General features: G+C 44.2%; 1 long non-coding RNA gene across 1 annotated transcript; it reads left to right on the top strand.

The window, feature by feature from the left end:
- The first annotated feature begins 19269 nt into the window (after positions 1 to 19269).
- LOC119888248 lies at positions 19270 to 22563 on the top strand. Its single transcript, XR_005441873.1, has 2 exons — positions 19270 to 21375; positions 21537 to 22563. It is a non-coding gene; the product is annotated as an uncharacterized LOC119888248 (long non-coding RNA).
- The last annotated feature ends 393 nt before the right edge of the window (positions 22564 to 22956 follow it).

Consider the following 22956-nt stretch of genomic DNA (forward strand, 5'->3'; position numbering starts at 1 on the left):
GAAACAGCCAGTTATTGTACAGACTCTGGATGCTTTCAGAAACCTGAAAACCTCTATGGTTCAGTCCCAGCTGATAATCATTACACTTTGTGCTCCCCATGTTAAACACTGCTGCGTTCAACAACTCAGAACTCCCATCTCCAACCAGAAAAAGTACAACTGAACGCCTCTCAGGGTCGGAGGTCCTACTTGTGGACAACGGCAGCACATGTTGTAAACGCTAAACCATCAATTAAAGTGTTTTATAAATAATAAATAATACTCAGTATCAGTAAAACCTGATCTGTAGTTAATTAGTGGAATATTTTGCCGGTGTTGTTGGTTACAGAAATCTATCTCTCAAAGTCATCTTCTCGCTGTGGCTCCGGTGGGTACAGCATCCACTAATCAGGAGGTCGCTGGTTCGATCCCCAGCTCCCTGAGTCTGCATGTTGACGTCTCCTTTGGGCAAGACGGCTGTGTGCAGATGTGAATGAGTGAGTTATTTCCTTTTCTGTTGGGTAGATGGCATCTTAGGCCACACTTCTGCGTTTTCGTTTTAAAGCAGAGACCTTAAAAGGATGAAAATGAAGACCTGAAACGGAGAAGTTTGAAAACGCTGCCGACCCCGTTTTTCATTTTAAAACTCAGAAGCAGAAACACGATGCTGCTGACAGAATGTTTGATTTGGTATTTTTATTTAGATATTCTGTACCGTGCAAATAACACTTACAGCATCCACTTGTACTGTGCATGTCGCAGTATTTACTTACTCACAGTCTTTTTTCTGCCGCCACCGCCGCATTAACTCCGGTGTTACATTCAGTAACAGTCCCAGCTCGTTATCGGTCCATGCAAAATAAAACCTGGTGTGCTTCTTTGTCTGTAGTACTTCACTCTTTCACCAAATCTTCTGTAACTACGGAACAGACCATCTGCGCCATGTTTACACGCCCATGCTCAGTGAACCTGAAAGTGAACGTAAATGTGTGCGGAGATCAGCTCTGATACGCAGCTAAAACGCTGCTGTGGACGGAGATCGTATTCGTTTTAATTCTCCGTTTTTAAACTAAAACGGAGTGGTGTGGACGGGGCTTTAGCCTCTGCTCATCACTGGGTAAATGTGACGTGAAAAGCGCTTTGAGAGGTTGAAAAGACTAGAAAGCGTTATTCAAATACAGACCCCTTAGAAAAGTTATTCAGGAAAACGTTATAAAAGCCACTAAATGCGAGAACAGTAGGAAATATACAACATTAACTGGCTTTTGCAGATACCAACTGATGTAGCTGTACAGCAACACAATAAACGAGTTTGTTTATGTCTCATTAAAACCGCCATCTTTTTAATTAACACCAGGGCTTCTGCTGAGGGGCCAGTAAGTTTGTCTCAGTCAGCCATGTGGGTTTCCTTCACTTCTGGTGTCATGCATCTGGAACTCAGCGTTTACTCGTCAGAACCGGACGTAACGTGTTATATTTTTTTCTCGCCGCCTTACTGTGCTGTGATTGGCTAGTACTCGTCACTTGCTCGATTCGCTTATATTTGACATAGGTACATTCACAGTCCCGTTTATATCCGGCCCTAAACCAATGTCCTAACTCTCAGGACTGTACTGTGCGTTGTTCTTACCTGCAAAACAACAGCAGCCAGCAGAACTCATCATGTCTTCGTGGCACTAGCTCTGCTCTGACCTCTGACTGCCTCGGACGCCATTATAGCGCTGCATGTAAATAGCCTCAGAGCGCCCTCTGCTCTACTGTCCTAGCACAGACACATAAAAGTCTTGAGCAATAAATCTTCACAATGTCATTTTGAAATGGGGGGAAAGCTTTGGTGTTTTGCTCTATTCACTAGTCTGTTGAAACCCTTTAGTGGCCACAGTTTATTTATTAGCTCAAACAGCGTAGATCAGGTTAGTTAACAGTTCAGTTACGCTGCTAAAACTGGTGTGTTCAGGCTGTCTGTCTTTCACAACCAACATAAAACATGGCCGAGCACAACAAAGGCCGTCAGCCACCAGTGTGCTAGAAGTGTGTTGGCATGTATTTGTTTGGAACAAACTGCTGGACAGAAAATAAGTTTAATAGTTTCTTTTCACAATTTCCAGGATGAAATCCGAGATCTGAACATTCAGGAGCTGCAGCAGGAAAGCTGGACTCTGCTGTTCCCGTCACACAGTCCGACTGTCAGAGACCTTCCTGGCATCAGCGGACTGCTGAGAAACCACCATGAGGATAAAATGTGCAGTCACACAGCTTTTTCAAGAGCCGGAAATAATGAAATAGAATTTCCAGATGTCCAGAGGAACTTTTTTATTTGAATACTTCATTTCTGTTCAGAGATCACCCACGCTATCCTCTCTCCCTCCTTCTTACAGGTGGAGGCCGTCACCTGGCTGATATCTCAGAGGGGATGTAAAGCCGGGAGAGGCCGAGCTCGTGGGACTCGATGTGACCTGCTCAGTGCCGACCAATAGCGACTGCCATAGGAATGAATGTGCAGCCATAATGAAACTCGGTTCCAGTTTTTCTTAGTACCTGTGAACCTGTGTTGTGTTTCTGTTTTCCCATGGATGTCTAATTCCCCTTAGCTTAATCTGAACCAACCTGATCCCGAACCCAAACCAGTCCAGTCCTGCAGGCTGAAAACCACACGTTCACACCCCACAATAACACAAGAGCTGGGTATCGTTTAAATGTTATTTATTCCGATTGTGATTGAATTCCAACAAGCCCTCCAACCCAAGGGCCCGTGTCCACCAAACTCTTTTTTCAGTTCATTGCAACTGGAGCAATGAACATGGTAAAAACGGCAGCAGCGTGATGATGCACTGAGTGTTTTTTTCCGGTCGCAGAGAGCTGAAAAATGTAAAACTTGGGAAAAACGCAGCGTTCGTCTCTTTTTACACAGCCGTCCAATCACAGTCCAGGAGGGACGTCCCCTCGCTCCACATGTTTCAGCCTTCTCTTCACGTAGGCCTACCCTACTTAGTGGTGACATTTTTACATTCAGTAAAATATAGTCTACTCGCAGCACGTCACCTCCACGGATATTATGTATCATAGCAACCATAGCGTCTCAGCTGAAAAAAACGCTATGCCTCCAGAGCGCACTGTAGCGCTCCCAGATAGGCGTTTTCACCTGTTAAACTCAAAATAAGTCAAAATAAGTCAGGGTTTGACCGTCTCACCTCCTTACACGGACTTTCTGCCTATTTGCAATACGTCACTCGACTCCCTGCTTTGATAATGTTGCACAGACACTAGAGGACTATGGGTCATATATTCATGCTACAACCTATATTGTCTCTCGAATCCGGTTCTTGTGGACCCTGGGTTCTGGTCCCTTCACCACAGATCTTGTCAGCGCTCAGTGACCTTCCTCCTCTTCCTCCTCGCTCATCTTCCCCTTCATGGCTAAAGTGAAAGGACTCTCTGAACCAGAGGGGCGTCTCTGGGGACCGTCTCTAAGAAAAATATATATTGAATCATCTGTAGACATCATTGGTTTCCCTTCAGTATAAAAGGTGAACGTCAGCTCTATCCTGCTTATAATTAGCACCAAACATCTTTTAGGATGTTCTTTGGGAGGGATGCACTTTGAAATGAAGCTGTTGTTCCTGTGAAGTGTGAATTCACTTACTGTCGGTCATTTTGGATGAAAACACTTTGTATATAACAACAGAAACACTCAGGGCCCCTCATTTGTGCCACCTCCGCTCCAGACAGGAAGTCCTTCACCCAAATTAGGATGTTATGTCTCTGGTTACTGACAGTGATGACTGAAAACCCCAGAGTTCAGAACTTCTGTTCAGAACGTGTGTTCAGGATGATACGTGTGAGTGTCTCATTTAGGACGTTTGATATTTTGACACCAAACTGTCCTGACTTTCTACACTGTGGAGTAACTCTGTGTTTTTCTTTATTTGTTTGAGTTCAGCGTGTTTGTGCAGATCAAACACAAACAAGGCCAAACATGACTCATGAGATTTACTCTTATAGCAGATTTTCAGTAATCAGGATTCATTTGGAGTGAATAAATGCACATTTTATATTAAAATAACTTTTTCTGCATTTTAAAACCTAGTAGTACATAAAGCACTTTTAACAGTCATGATATTTACATGCATACTGTAAATGTTTTTTGATTTAAAGAGGTCATATTCTGCTTTTTGGCTTTTTCCCTCTATTGTGTGAAATCTCTTGTTGTGCTGAAAAATAGCTTGTGACTTGGTTTATTTGCAAAGTAACAAAACATGCAATGCAATTTAAATATAGAAGAAACTTATGTGCAAAAGTAACTGCTAAAAAAAAGCAGCTGATTACTGCTTTATATTCTGATATATTTTTAGATTTATGAAGTGTCACCTGCCACCTGAAAGTTTTGTTTTCCTTTATATAACGGGCTCTGACATGGTGGGCGTGTCACTGGTGTTACCCAATCAGCTGCGACAAGTTTGTAAACACAACAGCGTTAAAAGGGCAGGAAAAGTGCGCTTGCGTAAACAACATGGTGTTCGACACACCACCGTTTCCGTTGAAAAAAAACGTTTTGCTACATTTTGTCGCCGCTGAACTCGCCCCATATCCAGCTGTGATCAGCTGACGCCGACATCAGAAACGGACGTCGCTTCAAGTGACGCTTGAGAGGAAAAGACGTCTCAAATGTCAAAATTTATATTTCCTCGTTCCTTCTCTCCTGGCTTGGTGTCGTTGCGTCTCTCCATGAAAAGACGGAAGAGAGGGAAACATGGATGCCATTAAGAGACTTGGGAAGCACTCTATGTAACACGCAGCGGCTGGCGTGGCACGTTAGAGCCCCTCCAGGCACTCAGAGGACATGAAGCTGTTACTGTGATGTGGAGACGGAGCTCAGTTCAAACTTATGAAAGATAAACGTGTGTTACAGTTTAATAACTCACCACTCTGACACTCTGGTTCCTGTCCAGGTTCTGAAGCTGGTTCCTGAACCGAAGCCCGGTGTGGGTACCAGATCTGCTCGGGTGGTCAGATCTGCTCGGGGGCCTGAGACTGTCGATAACATCACATAACGTGATGACGTAGCAGATTGTGATTGGCTGTACGTGAGAGTGCTTACAGATATAGTTTTAACATAGAAATACAGCTCTACTTATTAAATGGGACTTAACACAGCCTGGCTATAGCTGTGTATTAAAGTTAGAACGCTAATGTTAGCTGTCGATGAAGTTAAGCTAACGGTAGCTAACTTAAGCTACTCGGACAAACTACATAGTGCCCCCCCACATAGGTATCAGATCTGCTCGGAGTCTTTATTTAATATTTTTTCTTTCATTTCACATTTACTTTGGCAATATGGAAATAACGTACACACACACGTTAGCTTAAGTGGCTCGGCAGCTAACATTAGCATCGTAACATTAATTCCCTTGAAAACTAGTATCTGTAAAAACTACAACATACAGCCAATCAGATCTGTTACCTGCTTTTCAGGACCCATCCTACTCTGCTTCTGATTGGCTAGTAGTCCTTACCTAGGTACTGAGCATGTGCAGCTCCTAACAAAGATCTAATAGAAGTGAGATGCTTCATTCTGTAGCTAAAACAGAGAGTTCAACAAAGGGTGAAAAGAGGAGCTGCAGCAAAGAACAGTCAGAAAATGAAACCATGTAAACCTGTTCTGGAACAACCCCTAAATAAAATTATGAACCTGAAAATGAGCAGAATATAAAACTAAAAGAAGAAAACCATCACATGCATGTTTATATATTAAAATAAAATAAACAGTTATGATGCAAAAGTTTTTTATTTACCAATAACAAGACAAAATTGACTACATAAACAACAGAGCCCACGCTGTGTGTTCAGGATGAGCTCATTACTCAGGACAGCAGATCAAACACAAACAGATCACTAATATTGATCTGTAACACGACACACACACACACACACACACACACACACACACACACACACACCCCTGCAGGACACACTCTGTCCTCTCTGACATCGATGACGGGAACTTGCTCTCTACTGTACATCTCTATCTTTCCCTTATCTGTTCATCTCTGCTCTGCGGCTGATTGGTCGATGTGAGAGCTGCTCACTGATTAGCCAGAAGCTGAGGCTCGGTGGCAGCCAATCAGCTCGCTCCGTGGTGGTGGTGAGCTGCATCTCGTGAGGGGTCTGACTGCCGGGAAGAGCCGTGAGGAGACGAGCATCACCTCCTCCTTCCCCACCGCTCGCTGTTTCCGGGAAACGTGTGTGTGTGTGCAGTAACTGTTCCTGCAGAATCATGACTCAGCGTTTTCCTCCCAGCAGCCTTCAGGTGCTGAGTCGTGCTCTGATTCTGCAGACCTGTAACTCTGTTGGACTGTTTGGATCCAGTTTCTCGGACTTCAGTCTGAACAGACTCACACAGGTGACAGAAGGTGACAAAAAGGAGGTCTAAAGATCCCAAGTTAATTCAAGTATCTGCCATCCATCCATTTTCTGCCTGTTCCTCGGGGACAGGTCACAGTGGCAGCAGGCTAACAAGGTGGTCCAGAGAGGCCTCTCCGCAGTCTTCAACTCCTTCCTGGGGAATCCAGAGATGTCCCCAAGCCAGATGAGATATACAGTCTGCACAGCGCCTTTCTAGTCTTCCGACCACTCAAAGCGATTAACAGGCAACTCACTCTACCTCCCGGGGTCTACTAGGTGGATGTGACCGAAAACCCCAAAGGGAGGTGTCCAGGAAGATCAGACGCCCAGAGGTGTCATAGCTTCTCAGCCAGATCATCCTGTGGTTTGTCTTTAAGGTCTTATCCTGGTTTCCCTGTAAGGCCGCCACACCGTGCGTACGAGGACCCAAAAGCAGAAAACCCAGCAGACAGGATCAGCTCAGTGATTTAATGGTATAATGCAAAAACAGGTCAAACAGAAATACCCAGGGTAACGGGGACGGTGCAGGGAAAAGGTGCAGGCAGGTACAGATCCAGGTTCAGGTTCAAGAGGCTGGAAAGCAAAGTCACCAAGTAACGGTGACGATCGGGCATCTGATTGAGGAAACGCGGCCTGATGTAGGTCCCGACAGGGTGAGGGGAGAATGAGACGCAGGTGGGAGTCAGGTGACTGGGACAGGTGGGAGAGTCTGGGGGCCATCAGGTGGACAGCTGGAGATGTGTTACCTGAATGTGGTCTGATAGAAACCAGGCTGTAAACACCTGATCCAGGTTTCTGATCATTATTTGTTTGTACTGGACATCATGACCAAGATGGGGAGAAATCAAGACGCACCTGCAACAGATGGTCAGGAACCTGAGAATGTAGACCGGGAAGTGATGAACCAGGTTTTTCATGGTCAGTGTAAACATCATATACTGAATGTGATCAAAAAGACAGACTTCACGTTGTCTTCTCTCAACAGTTCCCTCCTGCATCAGTGAGATCCTTCCTTATTATATTATAAACCCCTGAGCAGTGTTTAAGTGACTAGTAACCCACAAGAATTGTGGATCTGTTGCTCCAGCTGGACCTCCTGGATCAGATCTCATGGTCTCACCTGTACCTGAACAAACACTGAGCTGAACGCCCAGTAAAATCTCCGTAGTCTGATTGTCTGGTAGGAAGCTGCTTTACTTTACTCAGTTATCAGGTAATGAAGCGGCTGCTGACCACCAGGGGGAGCTGTGACACCACACATCAGCTGCTTCATCAGCTGAGGGGGTAATGAAGAAAACCAGACAGCAACAAGAGTCACAGACAGACAGACAGACCCATCCTGTCTGTCCTGACTCACGTGTCTCAGCTCAGCATCAACCATCATTCTCCTAAAATATCTGCTTCACTTCCTCCACAGTTTGACTAATGAGATTTACTCTTCAAGGACAGTTTGACGAGTTTCAGTTTAAATTTGGACCCTAAAGTTCATTTTGATATAAATCATGTTGAAATGCAGAACATCAGAACATGGAATACTTTACACATATTGTTTCCAATCTCAGTAGCTGTCATTGCATAGTTTCTGCTACTGCCACTACTACGACTCTGACAACTGCTAATAGATCCATAAATTGAAGTGCAAACATTTGCAGTATTAAAGAAAATACAGTAATCTAAACTTTTGGTCCAGGTTGCAGGAATGATGAACATGGTAGTGTCATTACTTTTGAAATTTTTTAAAGGTTATTTTGTTCAAAATTTAAATATTGATCTGATGAGCAAACACTGGTGTTTGAAGCGTACTAACTGCTGGTTGTTGTGTGTGTTGTAGTATATATTTCTGTCCTGTGTACTTTGGATCACTGTTTCTCACAGCGAGCCTGGCTTTTGCTCTCAGCAGCAGGCTGGCAGCAGGCCAGCAGTGAGTGTTTGCTGAGTCATGTTGTTGACCTACTCTCTCTTCTTACTGGAATCAGTATGTCAGTATGAACTCTTACCTTCAGAACTTTTGTCACTTTGTCAGCCTCCATGCTTTCTGTCATATGCTCTGTTTTTCCACTCATTTCTTCATCTCAGCACGCTCTGCTGCTGTTCTGCATGTTCTGCATTTAATGTGCAGTTCAGTAGATCATCGTTTTGCCATCTGTGTTTCTGCCCTGTTAGCAGCCCAGAGGACGCTGATGTCGGTTCTTTTGTCAGCCCAACACTTTGTTCCAGAGTGAGACATCCAAACAACAGAAGTCCGTGTCATTTGCTGCTTCATGTTCCCGGGAAGATGAGATCTGATGATCATGTATGAATATCAACATGTGCAAACAACATATTTACATCTGCATTTACATGAATGAACAAGATAATAACGTATACAAACAAGAAAAAGTTTCACAAGATAATCTGTTTGAATAATAAAATGTGTAAACAAGATAATAACGTCTGCTTATCTTTCTTTCATTTTCTCGCCTGGTGGTTGTTGCTCTGCTGTGATTTCCCTTAACTGATCATTAGTCTGATCTCTGATCTGATCAGTGTCCAGGTTTCACTGTGCAGAGTCAGTAACGTATGCTGGTGTTGGAATGAGGTCATGCACGTTGTTGTTGTTCCCGTCGAGCAGGAGAGTTAAAGGGCATCGCCTCAACACATTCCTGCAGGAGGGAGGAGGTGGCAGAGAAAGTGAAGCTTGTGGGAGTCTCACAGAGAGAGAAAAGACGAACAGTTTGTTTCCCTGCAGCATCTTTCTAATTTTCTTGGGAAAGCTGAGCCCCACCCTGCTTCACGTTCTCACTCTGATCTGATCTGAGGTCAGTCAGGCTGTCGGAGAGGAGGCTTCGGTGCCTCGCTCACTGGTAGGTTACAGGGAGGTCAGAGTGTTTTCTCATGAACTTCGCCACACACACTGTTTCCCAGCTGCTGCAGGGATTCAAACAGCTGAGGACACAAGACTCATTTTGAGCTTTAGCTTCTGTGCCAGTTGCTCTTCGTGCTGTTTGAAAGTCAGACGGCTGTCTGGCCAAACTCACAGTTTGACTTGCAGCAGCATTAAGTGAGTGGAAACTATTTGAACACATTTTGACTCGTCAGTGTTCTGCGAGACATCTGCAGAATGTAATCTTGATGTACACGATCAGCCGTAACATCATGACCTCTGACAGGGGACGTGAAAAACTCTGATTATCTGGTTAGCATGCCACCTGTCAATGCTTGAGATCTATCGCGCAGCAGGTGAACGTTGTGTCCTCACAGTTAGAAGCAGGAAAAATGGGCAGCATGAGAATTTGAGCAACTTTGACAAGGGTCAAACATGTGATGGCTAGACTGGGTCAGAGCATCTCCAAACTGGTCTGCAGGGTCAGTACCTGTCAGAAGGTGTCCAAGGAAGGAAAAGCAGTGAACCAGTGACCGGGTCATGGGAGGCCATGGCTGATTAGCTGCTTTCACACAGAGATCCCACAATAAACGTGGAAAGAATGTCCGCCAATATGCCGCATTTATTCATTCATACTAAACAAACGTTTGCAGCACAGTACCGTAACCACGTGTGCTTTCACACAGCAATCCGGCTTTCCGGAACCAGCATAGAAAAAGACCATTACGTGTAATACAACACCGGGATGCTGCCCGTGGTTTTTCACTCTCTGTTACTGCCAACAGCTCAAAGGCGGATCAAATAGGACCCCCCTTTCCGGATCTGTACCTTCCATACAGCGCAGCGACCTAGCATATTGGCGTAATACTCCTGGGAAAAAAGGCAGTGTGAAAGCGGCTGTTGATGCACGTGGCACGTTGATGCCTTGGCGGGTAGGGGCTGTTTTGGACCAGCAGGTGGTCATAGTGTTCTGATGTAGTTTGAGTTGCAGAGATGACAAATGCACATAAGACCCTGTCATCTGCATAAAAGTGAATATTGTAAGTATGTGATGGAGTGGTAATATTGCTTATGTTATGTTAGAGTTTGAATTGGACCCACCACAGACCCTTATTCATCCCAAGAGACAGAACTAAACAGCTCAGTTTGTGAAAGATCACCAAGCTGTCAAACTGTGAGTCTGAAGGATTTATCTACTCTGAGAGCAGTGTGGCGTGGGCAGATGTTTCAGACGTGTCAGATGATCTGTGAGAAAGTTACTTATTTCTCTCAAAGCTTTTCGAAGTATGTCTCAAAGTGGCTTCAGTTTGACCTTCAGGATTTTCAGTTTATCAAACAGAGATTTTTCTGAACCCACAGAGGAACGTTGAGTCTGTCAGACCAGTTTGTTTCAGTATGTGTAGTATATCAGTTTAAAATGAATTTCTCATCTTCAGGGTTTCACCTGCTGCTGTCAGACATCCCTGTTAACAAGCTGCTGATTCATCTGCACAAAAAATACTTACAATTCATAACCCCAAATAACCCTGGGGAAGAAAAGCTTTCACATAAAGACAGTAGTGTGAACAGTGAAACTAAAGGCTTCAGTCTGTGAGCTGTGGTTAAAACCAGAAACCAAAAAACCCTCATCATCAGCAGGATCTCGGCTCAGGGCGAAGAGAACCATCAGGGGGGAAACCCCGCCCGGCGTTTCTATCTCTCCGTAGGAAGATGAAGGTCATGTGACTCTATCAGAGAGGCTTTCAGCTCCGTGACGTCCTGCCATGATGGAAGCGACGTGTGCTGATGTTAATCATGCTGTAGTGTCTAAATGGTTAAACCAGAATTAGTGGTTAAAAGCAAACACTGATGCATGCCAGTGGAAAAACTGAAGTGCTTTTACTGATATTCTCAGACAAAGAAATAAAGCTAGCATGTGCTCGGATGTTTAGCTAAATCCTCCTTTGTCTGTCGTCTCCAGATGCTCTGCACCTCCATGAGACCAGATGATCGAGACTCTCCTCTTCAGATCTCTATAGTGATGTCTGTGATTGTCTCTGATGCAGCCTGTCCTCAGCAGAGAAAAGGCCGTCCAGGTCGACAATGTAGCAGCTTATTACGACCCATATTTGTTTTTTTGTTAGGCCGCGACCTCTAGTGGCAGAAGAAGCCAGGTGACGTAGTATAAAGAGCGACAGTCCAGTTAAGGAGGTGGTAGGGTGGGTGGATGAGTCAAGTAAACTCAGGATGTTGAGGTCTGAGTCTCTCTACCACCGTTCCTCCGCGGATCGGCCTTTTATTGTGGCCAGCCTAAGGCCTTTTATTGTGGCCAGCCTAAGGCCTTTTATTGTGGCCAGCCTAAGGCACACCTGTGCAATCCCCATGCTGTCTGATCAGAATCTTGATATGCCACACCTGTGAGGTGGATGGATTATCTCAGCAAAGGAGGAGTGCCTACTAACACAGATTTTGAAAGTTTTGTGAACACTATTTGAGAGAAATAGGCCTTTTGTGTACAGAGAGAAAGTCTTAGATCTTTGAGTTCAGCTCATGATGAATGGGGGCAAAAACAAAAGTGTTACCTTTGTAATTTTGTTCAGTGTAATTAGAGACAAAAGGACAAGAATACAGAGACAGGGAATGAAAATCATAGACCATGAGTGTGCAGTAATGAAAATACAACCAGAAGCTGTCCTCAGCTCTCTCTGCATCTCAGTGAAGTTGTTCACTGAAGTTGTTCTGGAGGATTTGTCACCATCTTTGTAGTATTAGTACATTAGCATAAACGTATTAGGCAGAGGGGAGCAGGCTTTGTTTGACTATACAAGGTCAAAACCGCTGGTCTGTGCACAGAGGAAGCAGATATACCAGAGTTTAATGCGCACACAGCACTTGTTTGTAGATGCATGCAGAAAATAATCAAATCCTGATCATCAGTGAGCAGGCTGAAGCTTCAGATCGTTCAGTCGGTAAATATTTAGCAGCAGGAGGAGGAGGAGGAGGAGGGAACAGCAAAACAACATGATTCTCATGCTCTGAACACATCTTCGTCCTCCTCCTCGCTGCTGCATTAATGTGACTCCCACACACTCCTCCTCCTCCTCCTTCTCTAGAGTGTACATACTGTATGAAACCTATACCACACACACACCTTCACAGGGTGACAGCAGAGTGAGTCATCAGCATTAGATAACACATCGGCCTGAGGAGGAGGGGCTGACGATAATGATGCTGTTGCATCCTGGGAGAAACCCTCTGTTTTACGCTCAGGACCGTTTTAGTCCTAACAGAACAGAGCTATGTGAAGGCCGTCTGAGTATTTACAGGATCCTCTGGTTCTTGTGAGGATGGCCTCGTTCTCTCCTGTGTCTCACTTAGTTTGTGGTAAATAACATAACGTGACCAAAACATCCTACAAAAACTAAAATTAAAATATAACAAATAGGAAAAAAAAGAATAAATACATACGTATGTACAATTCAGAGGGAACTTTTTTACTGCACTACTTTTATTTGACAACTGTAGTCGTACTTTGCAGATTCAGATTATTAACACAAAAAAATCCATGAACGAATAAATTATGATATATTTAGTGAAATGAAGAAGCCTCCCAGCAGAATATGAAGCCATTAAAAGTATCTCCACCTTCATCAGCTGCAACATTAAAGTGATGAACACATGAATGCATCTGCAAATACAATCCAGTATTATCATATACATTATTCTGCATAATGAGTACTTTACTTTTGGTATTTTAAGTATATTATAATGTTAATACTTGAGTGTTTCTCTGGAAGCTTCCTGTTAAACCTCCTGGAAGCAGCTCAGTGCAGCTGCCTGCGAAAGGGCCTGATGGAGTCGAGTTTGTCTTATTGAGAATTTGATTCGTAGCACTTAACGGCTCCGGTTACTGCAGCGTTCAGTCAGCATGTGGATGTTTGTGTGGGCTGGGCTCAGAGAGGCAGAGAGCTGCTCATCAGCCCGTCACACACCGATAAAACCTGTGCAGAGGCATCAAACCGTCTGTGCACCAGCTGACCTGAGCTCAGGTGTGTGTGTGAGGAAGTCGGGGAGTGAGCCCGGGACCCAGATCACTGTGTTCTAACAGACTGAAAACTCGTTTACTTTTGGATTCAAGAGTAACGACCTCCTTCAACAATTTGTGAGGTGGAGTCGTGTTGCTGAGTGTCTCGCCTTTCTGCCAGTAAAAGCCTTTATGGACTAACATCAACATGGAGAGGAGGTTCGATCTTCAGTAACATTAGCTCCATCTCTGCAGCTCTACGGAGCCTTTTAGCCTCTTTCAGCTCCTGCTTTTGGTTTTGCAGCACATTTCCTGTCTGGTTCGGTCTCAGTGTTTCTGATGAAGCTGCTGATCAGTAAACAGACTCCAACTTCAGCATCTTTCCTGCGCCTCTTCATGTTCAATGACAATCAATTTTGTGGATTGTAAACAGTTTGGTTGAAGTTAGCAGCTAACAGAGTTTGGTTTGCGTTAGCAAACAGATTATTTCATTATTTTAAACAGTTCAGACGTGCTTAATGTTCATTTTGGTGGGTAAAACTGTTAAATTCACATGAAACATTTTGGTTCAGGTTCCAGACTCTGATGATCATGTTGCTTTGTGTCTGCTGGATGTGGAAGCAGACACCCAAAAAAATCATTAATGCATCTTATAGTCCAGAGAACATGTCAGAGACAGCCATAATGCTGACACGAGAAATAAGAGTTTTTGCCCAAATGCAGACATGGGACAGGTAAAGTCAGTGATGTTTACACATGGTGAGACTTACAGTGACGGTTAGGAAGTTAGTCCAAGTGGCAGCAACATAAATCCAGAAACAGTATAAATCCAGAGAAAAAAAGGAGGTGAAAGCAAAGTGAGTCCAAATGACACGAGGGAAACACGGTGAACAATCCTGAGAAGTGAGACATGTGGAGAATCACTCAGAGAAACACAGCTAGAGCCACTGAAACAATGAGCATGCAACTAACAAGAGACAGACAAACACTTCCATACACAGGAGGGGTGAGGATAACAAAGCACAGGCAATAAACATCAGACAATCAGTGAATACAGAGACAAGGATGTGAAACACACCACGACACAAGAGGTTTACCAAAAAACAGCAGCAGCAAAATCTAAAACACCAAGAACCCAAAACTGTGACAGAACGTGGCCTTTTAAAAAACAGACTTTTATTCCTAATAATGTTTGCAAACTCCTGACTGTTCCTCAAACGCCACAAAAAATCTCCACTTTACAGGAGACATCTTATAAAGCAGCAGCAGAGCTCCTACCTGCTCAGCGGAGGTTGAACCGCAGGACTGCAGCCAGGATTTAAAAAAATACCAAGGTCTTGAGTCCAAGTCTGCAAGAACCGCACACTGAGAAGAAAGCCTCTAAAGATGTTTTCATTATCCATCCATCGTCAACCGCTCATCCTGCGTACAGGGTCGCGGGGGGGCTGGAGCCAATCCCAGCTAACATCGGGCGCAAGGCGGGTTCCACCCTGGACAGGTCGCCAGTCCATCGCAGGGCACATAGATGAACAACCACTCACGCACACACTCACACCTAAGGACAATTTAGGGTAACCAATCAACCTAGCCTGCATGTTTTTGGACGGTGTGAGGAAGCCGGACCACCCGGCTATATATATACATATTTTGTCTTCTGATTTAACTGTTAAATTATCTGTGAATTCTTTTGCCAAAGTCAAGGTATAAATGTGTTTTCCTGCTGATCCCCCGAAGGCTGGAATTCTACATTATCTGCTAAGATAATAAGATAATATGTTGCATCCAAACCTTTCTTTAAAACAAATAAAAATGAAAAATACTGTCAAGTCCTTTATTTATTTATTTTTGGCTTAAAAGTATTAAAATGCTTAAGTCAGCTCAACCAGCTCAACCTCAGAGACACCTGAGATGTTAATGACCTTATGTTTCCTCTAGCGCCACCCTGAGGACAAACCTTCCAGTGCAGCTTCTGTTGATGACAAATCATCAGCTTTGTTCTGCAGATTCCATAAACATGTTCAAACAACTGCTGCTTCAACATGAAGCCAGAGGAATGAGAGGAATGAAAGGTATGAGCCGTTTAAAGGCGTGAAAATCAAGTGAATCTGTGTGACTTCTAGTCTGCAGAGTTATGTGAACTTGACTGACCTGCTTGGAAGCATCGTTTCCAGTTCAGTTATCATCATGAGGAAACGCCGTGCATACCGACAGCTACCTGGAATAACTAGCCGACTGACATGTGCAGAATAAAAACTGAAATTAGGAAAAGGTCAGGAAGGTCAGATCTTACTACTATGCAAAAAAAAAGATGTGAAGACTGATTTAATTTATATCCAGACATCCTGACGTGAACCCAGGGTCCAATAAGTGTTTACTTTGGGTTCAGTCATTCAAGCCTTTACTGTAAAACCATCTGGTTCCTGTAGAAATCTGGTTTCACAGCTTTGTGTGTATGTGTGTAAACAGGTTTCCAGTCAGGTTTTAAATATGAGCAGGACTGCAGGTAGAGAGAGAGTCTCTGTAGCAGCAGAGTTAACCACATGGTACCTGGAAGCGTTGAGACCGGTCTTAAGACCGCTTTTTTAAGGTTTTGGTCTCGTCTTGGACTCGACCGCATTTGTACTCGGTCTTGTCTCGGTCTCGGACTTTGAAGACTCTGGATTTTATTTCAAGACCAGTCAAGACCGTAACTTTGGGAATATCAATAAATTGCTTTTGCATCGTCTGGTTTATTTGTTAACATCCAAACTGTGATTGGATGTAAAACGTATTTCTTAAAATGCAACCAATAATCCTAATTAAAAATGTGTTGTTCCCGTTAACGACTGTCCCCCTTCTCTATGATGGTCAGCATGGAAAAGTACGTTGATTTCAGCTCTTAGAGTTTGTATGTGGGTGTTTTAATGGGAATGTGGATCTTTCAGATCTATTTGAGAAGCACCTCTGATCTGGTTACACATTATAGTGTGTCATATAATGTGGGGAACTGGTCTTGGTCTCGACTTGGTCTGAGCCCCTAAAAGTCTTGGTCTTGACTGCAACACTAGTACCTGGCACCTACTTCCAGGAAAAAAGCCTAAAATAACAAACCCTAAATAAATCAGTAATATCTCCTCAACCATCAGGCCTAGATACATCATTCTGGTCTCCTTTGAAAGGTCAGAAGCTAAGGAATATAAATCCATTGTACATTAACATTTATTTTCCCATTACAGACTACAGGGAGATGCAATACAGAAAAAATATGAGATTTTCATCCTCACCTGGTAAAAAAAGCTCTATTTTAATGCAATAAACCATCAAAACATCATGAGGTAGATTATAATGCACCTGAATATCTTCTAATCCACCTGGAATACAGCTGTAACTGTAAATCTGATGAAAAGAAACTGGCCTGTAAAGCACTCCCACGCTTTACAGGCCACCGCTTGAGAACAGAACATCCTTCAGGGCTGAAGAGACGAATCGATTGATATCCTGCATGTCTGTGTAGCTCCTACAGGTCGCTAAAGCAAATTTTTCTTTTCTACTTCAATCTGACGACAGAAAGGAAACTTAGAGCTAAGGCGACCTCACCAAGCGGTCTCTGTGGACACAAACGACTGCTGTTTTTAGATGGAAAACAGCTAGAACAGCGAAAATCGATTACGCCCCCTTTATCAGGTCAGTCCGTATATACGTCTGCGTCGATTCTACGCCGTAGCCTGACACGCACCTCCTCGAAAACATAACTACACGTCACAGCAATGCAGACTGCAAAAGTTCTGATTGTTTGGCTTGGTACATCGCATCTGCTCCAAGCCCACAGGAAGCATCACAACCCCTGCACCGTGACTCGTTTCACTATCAGAGTTTGATCCATTCGGTCGATAACGTTTGAAAAATCTCGAAGAGCAGCAAGATTATTATTTTACCCCCATTCAAGTTAGCAGAGGGCTGAACAGGAAGCTAGCCGCCAACACAGTGGACGCTGTAACGCAACCGCCAACTAACATTTTGTGCAGACACCAACGCACAGGGATAAATGTGTGGCTACGTGTGTAGCTTACACCGTACGCCATGGCGTAGACTCGACGCAGAAGTATAAATAAGGCTTTACAGGTAAAGACGGCAACACATTAAATTAAAAATGTACTTTTATCAGAGAGAATGTCCTGATTTTATCTATAGATTTTATTGCTCTTCATGTGTTTTATGATTCATCTTTCTCTCTGTGCAGCACTTTGTACTTTGTGCTCTAAAAATAAAGTTTATTATTAATCATGATTTGGTGATGATACAGATTTCACAGCGAGGTATTCTGTTGGTGCTGCCGAGCAGCTGCAGGAAATTCCACTCATTTCTGATGGAACAGCCGGTGCTAAAAACAGACCTCAGATCTGCAGGACAACTGTGAGAGCTGCAGCCGCCTGCTGGGCCGGTGAAATTTAAACAGGTTCCAAAGACGCAGCTTCTAAATGCTGCTTTACAAATAAGGAGCTGATGATGTTCAGTAGTGCTGAATAATGAGTTTTAAAGTGTTGCAGATGTGGATGCAGATGTGTCGTCTGTCTGCAGCGTCTCCATGTAAGGACAGAGAGCTGCTGCTGCTGCTCACATCGCTGGAATTGTTCTCCGTCTGCTAAAGGACATGCTCGGCATTGTCTGAATTCTGAGGTGGGAGGAAACATCCGGGCTGCAGACACACAAAGGGAGGGAGGGGGGTGGAGAACGAGGGCCGAGGTGTTTATCATCCCAGGAAGCAGCGAGCGCCGCCGGCTGGCAGCAGAGACACTTCGGCTCTGTCTGACCTGATGACATGATGTCTGGACAGACGGGCGGTTTGATGGTTCTGAGCTGCTCAGACAGAGAGTCACACCGACAGAAACTCTCTGAGAAAGACTCAGTGCAGGGACGCAGACCAGGAGACTCTGAGCAGGAGTTGCGTCTTCAGGGTCAATTTATGTAAATCTTCAGTTTCAGGGAAAGCAGAACTGAAACAGTGAAAGTTGACAAACAGGAAGTAGTTTGACTGTGAAATCCTGTTAAAGTAAGTCTGTCAATAGAAAAGTTTCGCTGCTGGGAGGGGACGCAGTTAAAGTTCAGACTGAAGATCTGGACATGTAGACAGTCACAGGAAGTTCATGCAAACCTGACAGAAAGGATGCAAAATAAAAACTTGATTTCACATAAAGTCGCTGCAAAGACACAAGTGGATGTGAATTCAGCTGCAGCAGCAACTCATTCATGCTGTTTCAATAAACTAAATCCTGAACTGACACAGAACACATCGTCTGCACTGTAGCAGGGTGCGTTCAGGCACAGCACTGAGGGTAGGTCGCCTGTGGTTTGACAGTAGATCTGCATACATTTCATGAAGAGACGTGGACTGTTTGGCTGTGGAGGACGGACACCTGTGTGACCTGTAACCTACTTTCATGCAGTCAGTAAATGTTCCTGTACCTTAAACGTACTGCTGCTGCCACCCTTTCTCTCTCCTGAGCTGTCACATATGCAAACTACCACGTTACATCAGTAGCCTCCTTAGCTTTGCGGTCAGCAGTCATTGGTCTTTTAAAAGTTCCCAGGGTGAGTTCGATGTTGGGAAAGACTGCTTGCTCATGCTGTGCCCCATCACTGCAAAGGCCCCTCCAGCTGGAGGTGCTGCCACCAATTCCAGGAAAAACTACAATTACTACTAATTAACTAAAATTAAAGAGGAATAACTCCTCAACCATTTGGCCTGGTCTCCTTTGAAAGGTCAGAAGCTAAGGAATATGAATCCAAATTAACATATTTATTTTACCATTTCATTTTCTTTATTGCATCAAGATGCAATAAAGAAACTAATATACAACAGTTGTCATGCAATTTTTAAATAAATTGACCAGGAGAATGTCCATGTTTTGGCCAAATTTACTGTTTAAATGTTGACTTTTATTGTCTTTAAAACACTATTCATGCTCATGCAACCACGTTCCAAATAACATCAAGCTTCCAAAGCATTGAAATATTGATAAAAACAGTGAATATTGAACAATATTCCTGTGACCAAAAGCGCTCCTGTGCTTTACAGGCCCGTAACTTGAGAACGGATGTAGCTACTACGGATCGGCTGCCAGGCCGCGATAAAGACTGTGTGTTCCAAAGGGAACACCCATGTGAGTAGGCCAGCGGTCAAGCGATGAACACAAAGTTAAAATTACACCTCACCAGAGAGGTTCTGGGAAATGGACAATGAGTAGAGAGGAGTCAGGTGTGTGAACACCGAGGATGAGTGGGAGGAGTCAGTTACTGAATACCGTTAAACATTTTAGAATTTGTTGAAGTTAAAGTTCCCAGTTTCCTGTCAGAGTGAAGAGAAACCTGAGCTGCAGGATGCTCTGGAGACAGGTGAGGAAGTCAGGTAAACCGTGGGGGAGAGAGAGAGAGAGAGAGAGAGAGAGAGAGAGCGAGAGAGAGAGAGTATCTGGGACAGTATGGCAGGAATGTGCTTTTCAGAGTCTTCAGTTCAGTTCAGTTGTACTAAACTGGTCTTTGTGGGCGGGTCCTTCCTGTCCTCTCAGCAGAGGTGTAGGAAGTACTCAGATACCTGAGTTGAATCCACACAAAGTCAGAATCCAGGTGAGGAGGCCAGAGGTCAGCTGAAGTCCAGCTGAGTCCACCTGAAACCAGGTTTTCAGACTCTGACCCTCATTCTCACTCTGGCTTTAGTCCATCTGGATCCAGAAATTCCAGAACTGAAGTCTAGGAGCCAGGACTAACTGGCTGTCAGAGGAACGATCCAAACACTGACAGGGAGGGAGGGAGAGAGGGAGGGAGAGAGGGAGAGAGATGTTGATTTTTTTCCGATGAATTTCGGAGGAAAAACTCTCGTCTGGAAAATGAAATTCCCCTCAAACGTCTGCTGGCTGAAATCATTTCCCAACCGTCAGAAAGCTCTCCGGGCGCCTCCCTCCCTTCATCCTCAACACAAACACTCCTTCCTCCCTCCTTCCTTCCCTCTTGTCTCCTCCCGGGCGTTTGTTTGATTCCCGCTTTCTGGGCAGGAAGTGTTCCCCCTCAGCTTGAATCCTGCTTCAGGAGGAGGAGTTCATCATCGGAGAGGAAAGAAGAGAAGGAGAAAAGCTAATCCGTCCCGAGTGTTTCACGGACCCGCTGCAGGTTGAGACGTCCTGACTTTTCTCTCTGCCTCCTGCTCGATGGTTTAATTATTAACCGGCTGCAGAGTTTAAACACACAAATACGTGCATTTTAAAGTCAACGTCAAGTATCGTGAGCCAGACCGTTCAAAGACCGACGGTTGGAAGTTGTGCAGCTGCTTTCACTCTGCAGGCCTTAATGCTCCATTCTGATTTATTGCACAGATCATAGTTTAAATGTGGCTCATCTCAGACTGAAGTGTGAACTGTCCGCGGCCTGAAAGTGACAGAACAATAAAACGACGTCACACGCAGCGCCCTGTCGGTTCGCTCAGACATGCTAACCTGTCTCATCTCCTGGTTTCCTCCTGGGGTCACATTTCTCCTGATTTATTTTATAAATGTTCACAACTTTCTGTCCTTTTCATTCCTGTTTCTGACCAACACATCTGCCCCACAGCGCTCTCTCTCTGGGGCTGGAGACCCGCTGGATTTTAAGGTGGAAGAAAGGAAATCTGTGAGCAGATGGACGAGCAGAAAGACAGTCACATGTTTAATTCTGGCTTCTGTGGAGCTTTTTCGTTCACTGAAGTTCCATCTAGAGCAGAATTATGACGACGGTCGCTCGAGATCTGATGTCCGGACTGAGATTAATGTCAAGAATCAGACCTGGATCAGATTTAGACCACATTTGAAAGTGGCCCAAAGATCAGAGTCACTGTGACCTGGGCTGTTCCATAGAGAGTGTGTGGTTTTCCAGCTGCACAGCAGCGGAGAAGAAAGCGTCCAGATGGTTGGCTGCCCTCCGCCCTCCCTGGAAGACCTTTTACTACAACACACTAAAGGTTCCACCTCACACTGGACACTCTGTGTGTGACCGCGGACGATTCAGGACAAATAAAACAAGAACAAATAGACTGAAAAACAGTTTTTCTCCAAAAGCCACAACAGCACTAAACACTTCTTGAATAAGAATTAGTTACGAATGGATCGAATGGAAAGATTGTGTATGTTTGATTTGTTTTTACTTTTCTTTTAGACTCTTTCTTCCTTTTTTTCTCTTTTATAAAATATCTTTTATATTTATATACCTGTTTGCACTAAACGAAATGCATCCAATTTTATTGTACGTGGACAATGACAATAAAAATTTCTGTTCTGTTCACAGAAAGAAATCTGATCTGGGTCACTTTGGCCTGCAGTCTGAACGCAGTCTGAGACGGGACCTGCAGCAGGAAGATGGAGGAACAGCGCCAACAAAACTAAAGGCAGAACAACAACAGCTCACATCTGAAGAAAGGAAGGACAGGCCGAGTCTGCAGCGCCCGACGAGCTCAGCGTTATCACACTGGACCAGGAGGACGGTGTCGCGCCTCATTAACCCCCAAACTGTTTGTCCTCGTTACCGACATCAGATACAACAACAAGCTCCCAACACGCACACTGATAGTGATGCTGAATTAGCAGAATACGCGAAGGGAAAGTGTGTGTGGAGGAGGAGGAAGGCTGATGATGATGGGAGGAGGAGGTCAGGGCTCTGCAGGAGGTCACGGCAGGAGACAGAGTGTGGGAACAGGACACACACACACACACTCAGAGGTGTGAAGTCTGGTTTGTGGTTTTCAGGGGGCGTTCAGGTGCTGTAGGTGATTGTAGCTGTTAGTTTTGACACTTTTTTTATGTGTGTGTGTTTCTTCAGTCGCTGCTCTCACCCACCTGCTGGGAGACACACTACTACTACTACTACTACTACTATTACTATTACTACTACTACTACTACTACAGCAGATCTTACTGCAAGCATCTTTACAGGAGGAAGTACATTAAGATCTACGGTTGCTCTGTATGTGCTGCTCATTTTACACGAGATTTTTATTCTTTTTATGGAATGTTTATTTCAGCGTGAGAGTCCTGATGCAGCTGTGCAGAGGAGATGTGGAGCATTAAAAGGGTTGCAGACAGAACACCACCAAATCGGGTCAGGCCGAGAACAGAGACACTAAACTCGTTTGTTTACCTTCCGGCTGCAGCAGAAAGCAGGAAGTCGTTCTTCATGTGATCTGAGACAGAGGGCCTTTCCGAAACTGCTTGCTCCTCCCTCTCCCTGCCTACTTCCACTCCGTTTGTGCGTTCATGCGGAGGGTCCTCCACACCACTCTTGTCTGATAGACAATAAAAATGTTGTTTTAATTGAATCAGATTCACTTTAATTTCAATTTTTCAATTTTATTTATATAGCGCCAAATCACAACAACAGTTATCTCACAGCGCTTTTCATAAAAGAGCAGGTCTAGACCGAACTCTGTGATGTTATTTACAGAAGCCCAACAGTTCCCATTCAGTTCACTTTATTAGCCATTTGCAGTATAAAACCACATTGGAATAGAATATGCAAGAAGCTCAAAGTGCAATGTCACCACATAAAAAACATAAGAAAACATAACATAAAACAGACAAGCAATTGCCACAAAAACTCAGTAATAAAACACTATTCAATAAAATCCATCCATAAGATATAAAATGCTTAATTTAAGGTGCTTTGTTTAAAGTGATCACAGCTTGGGGAAAAAAAACTGTTGAAATGGCGA

The sequence above is a fragment of the Micropterus salmoides genome, unplaced genomic scaffold, assembly GCF_014851395.1.
Source record: "Micropterus salmoides isolate LMB-PRFRI ecotype aquatic unplaced genomic scaffold, ASM1485139v1 Ms_hic_scaffold_5, whole genome shotgun sequence".
Lineage (NCBI taxonomy): Eukaryota > Metazoa > Chordata > Actinopteri > Centrarchiformes > Centrarchidae > Micropterus > Micropterus salmoides.